General features: G+C 47.0%; 1 non-coding gene across 1 annotated transcript; it reads right to left on the bottom strand.

Moving 5' to 3' along the window:
• Window positions 1-202: 202 nt before the first annotated feature.
• On the bottom strand, window positions 203-309 carry LOC126076616 (U6 spliceosomal RNA). The gene has a single exon (XR_007517544.1). It is a non-coding gene; the product is annotated as a U6 spliceosomal RNA (small nuclear RNA).
• Between the last annotated feature and the right edge of the window lie 3944 nt (window positions 310-4253).

The raw sequence follows: 4253 nt of genomic DNA, 5'->3' as shown, positions 1-4253 counted from the left end.
GTTTTCTTAATAGATTTTATCACGCCAATTGACTTAGATATCCCCTGAAACCATGGTCCCCAGACCCCTGCCCCTGCTACGCTGGCCTCCAAAGTGTACAGTTTATTCAGGAAACTTCTTTGCTTTTGGTTTAGTCCAATTGTGCTGACCTCCCCTGTACGGCGTGTTGTCTTTCCCTTCACCTAAAGTAGTTCTTATCTAAAAACATATGGAACGCTTCACGAATTTGCATGTCATCCTTGCGCAGGGACCATGCTAATCTTCTCTGTATCATTCCAATTTTAGTATATGTGCTGCCGAAGCAAGCACAAATTTGGTATATTTTTGAACAGCACAAGTTTATCTCATGTTTCTAGGTAAAATGGAGTTATGTTATAGGCTTTGCAAATTGTAAACAGCTTTCTCACCTACATGAATGGTTGGTGGGAACATTTGGAATCGTAACAAATAGAGGACAGTTCTTTGTGTGAAAATGTACTGTTCAATACAAAATATTCTGCGTCCCTGTCTCCCTGTATGCCATGGAGACTCCCAAGTCATTGTGACAGTCAAAAAATCTTTCCAGTAAATTCCTAAAATATTTCCCAGGGGATGGTATCCTTCTGATGCTGTCACCCAAAGCAGGTCCTGCTCAGTGCAGCTTCTCGTCAATAAAGACACACCGAGGTGCAGAGGGAGGAAGAACATTTATTGCAAGTGTGCAGGCAAGGAACAAGGAGGTGTATACCTCACATCAGGCTCCCTGAACAAAGGGAGGCAGAACCTTTTATACCATCTCTCATAAGGAAGGAAACCCTAGTGGCGTAGAGGTTAAGAGCTATGGCTGCTAACCTAAAGGTCAGCAGTTCAAATCTACCAGGCGCTCCTTGGCAACTCTACGGGGCAGTTCTTCTCTGTCCTATAGGGTCACTATGAGTCAGAATCAACTCGACGGCAAGGAGTTTTTTTTTCTTTCTCATAAGGAAGTACATACACACATTATGGACTACATAGGTTATCATGGCACATAGGTGTGGTAAGAAAAATTGCCTTTATTTCTTTGGCATGCAGGCTAGTAAACTGAGTTTGACTGGCTTGAGCCACACTCAGTGCTTTGAGGACAATGGATGGGAGAGGACAGGTCCCCTCAGTCTGAGCAGCTGCTAATTGAGCCACACCAGTGCTATCACTTAGGGTTTTTATTTGATAATGGCTAAGCAGCTCCTAGCTGCATCAGCTATCAACCCCAGGGAGAATCACTGTGCTTGGGAACATTCCAGCAGCCGTGAAGACCATGTCAGCCCAAAACCCACTGCCGCTGAGTCGATTCAGACTCATAGCGACCCTATAGGACAGAGTAGAACTGCCCCATATAGTTTCCAAGGAGCGCCGTCAGCCCAGAAATTTAAAAATCCGCTTCCTTAAAAGGAACTTTGATACTAATAATTGAGGAATCTTCACAGGTGTGACTCAAACTGGAAAAGACATACTGATGGCCAATCAGAAAATATGAGAATGAGACGGGCAGCTGCTGTCTGGCAGCTGGGAATAGCTAAGCCACCATTTCCCTCCATCAAGTCCCCAGTGTGACTGCGCCAAACTGATGATGTCAGCATCATCACAGGAGCTGTCCACCGATCCTGATGGGCCATGCTCCTGAACATGCCCTGAAGAAGAGCCCACCCCTACTCTGTTTCCTACCCATAAAAATCCCTGTGCCTGCTGATTGGGGAGCCATCTTGGTGACATAAGTCCCAGTGTGCTCCTTTGTTTGGCCAACCAAATAGTTTTCTTCTTTCGCTTTCACTCAACTCGTGTCTCAGCGTTGCATTGAGTGAGACCTGGAGGACCAGTAACATATTTTGGCAAGCCAGCCAAGAGACCACCACTCAGTGTCCGGGGTGCACCAGTCCCAACCTGATGAGGACCTCAGCAGCCAGCATTGGAACTGCTTGTTCTGCCTGGGCCCTTTTTCAGACTCTGGGCAGACTACTTTGAACCCAACGGCAACTCTGGAAAATAAGGGAAGAAACCTGCAATAATCAGGTAAGGGCTATTTCTGGTAGATTCGAATCCTTGCAGGCCCATAATGTGGTCCATACTAGATAGGACTAGACCCTTGCCATCTGGGGACCACTCTTCTGGGTTGAGGGGGCATCCTTCTGTCTGAGTGCATCTGGAACCAGTGTTCTTTGTCTCTGTGTGTGTTTGTCTTTGCTTGAGTGTGTAGCAGTAAGAACATGGGTAATACTAAAAGCATTCTTAAGTGTTCACCCTTATGGTATATTTTAAAGAACTGGGATAAATTAGACTATGATCTTATGAGAAGAAGAAATTAATTGTCTTATGTTATACTGCTTGGTCCCACTATTGTTTAGGGGACCAAGAAAAGTGGTCCATGGAGGGAGCACTGGACCACAACACCATCCTTCAGCTATTTTATATTGCACAAGAAATGGTAAGCAGGATGAAAAACATTATGTGGAAGCCTTCATATAATTGTACAAAGACAAGGAAACTCAGAAGGCTTGTAAAATCTGAGTAAAAAAGGAAAAGCCCACCATGCCACCACCAGTGCTAGTGGCAGATGATCCTTTTGACCCCCTGGGGCCGCCACAGCCTCCTCCATCTTAACCTGCTTTTCCAACTCCTGCCTCAGCTGCTGTGGTGTCCTCCAGCAGTGTGCACGACTCTCCCCCCAGAACCTGCGCTGGATGGGGGAAGGGCGGCCATGGGAGGGAAAGGCAGGCTGACAGGAAAGGGTGAGGAGCATGCTCCTGCTCCCCTTCTCAGCAACTCTCCTCTCCCAGAGCCCAGGGGAGGGGGGGAAGGGTGGAGAGCCAAACAGGAAAGCAAGGTCATCTGAATGTCCTAGGGATCTTCCCTTGTTGCCACCACATAATGGGTGGCGGGGGGGGGAGATACCCTATCAAGGGACAAATACAGCCCAGGATGCTGTGAAGCCAGGACAGAACCAACAGGGAGGGCCAGCCTCCAGCCACTATTCCGTCTGCCAAACCCCAGCAGCAGACAGGGACCTGGTTCGAGTTCATGTTCCCTTTAGTACAGCGGACCTTATTAACTGGAAGAATTATACCCCAGGATATCATGAGGACCGGATGAAAATGTGTGAACTGTTTACTCCCATCTTTAACTCTTTTGATCCCACATGGGCAGACTGTCAAAATCTCTTAAGCACCCTCTTCTCCCCAAAAGAGAGGCAGATGGTCCTAGACAGGGCCCAAGAAGAAGCCCAGAGACACAGTTGATGACATCTTCTCCCTTCAAGACCCCCGCTGGGATCACAATCGCACAGCAGAGTATGGTATTCTCACCCATTATCAGGATTGTCTCTGAGTGGGTCTTAAAAAATGGAGTACCTAAGCTCTTAAATTGGGATAAGGTGTGTGAGATTAAACAGCATAAAAATGAGGAGCCTTCAACTATCCTCAAAAGGATTTATGGAGCCTTTAGACAATACACCAATCAGGATCCTGAGGACCAGGAAACATTCAGATGGTCAATAGTATTTTTATAGGACAGTGAGCCCCAGACACTGGGAAAAAAACTTCATAAGATAGATGGGGCAGTAACTATGAGTATTGGATACCTGGTCGAAATGATAGTCAAGGCCTATAACAATAGGGAAGACAAGAGAGAAAGCACCAGGTTGCCCCAGTAGCAGCAGCAGTACAGGGTAAAAAAAAAAAAAAAAACCCTAAAAGGTGGAGATCCATGGGCTGCACTAGCAGGGCCTGACCCCAGCTCCCACTGGGAAGGAACCAGTGTACATATTGTAAGGACGAGGGCCACTGGAAAAGAGTATCCCAAGAAAAAGAGCAGACAATGAGTAACTCAAATACCAGCCCTCACTCTGGAGGAAGACTCTGACTAGGGCAGACCAGGGGAAGGACCTCCACCTGAACCTCTGCTTATAATGAATATGGAGGGAAAACCTACTCAATTTTCAGTTGATACTAGAGCTACACATTCGGTCTTCACCAAACCAGTCAGATCTCTGTCCGGACATAAGATCCCAGTAGTTGGTGTAGCGGGTAAGCAGGACACCCGCCCCCCCACCCCCACCCCACCAATTTCTTCAGCCCCTTACCTGCTCCCTCCCTGGCAAAGTGAGAACTCAGTATATGCCTGATTGCCCTGTCCCATTGTTGGGCTGAGATTTATTAAATAAACTGCAGGCTGAAATACACTTCAGCCAGGGACAGATGCATATTCACGTTCCAGTAGAACAGGGTCTCTACTCCACAAAATCA

The sequence above is a fragment of the Elephas maximus genome, chromosome 4 (assembly GCF_024166365.1).
Source record: "Elephas maximus indicus isolate mEleMax1 chromosome 4, mEleMax1 primary haplotype, whole genome shotgun sequence".
NCBI lineage: Eukaryota > Metazoa > Chordata > Mammalia > Proboscidea > Elephantidae > Elephas > Elephas maximus.
This window is presented reverse-complemented; position numbering and strand designations above follow the sequence as displayed.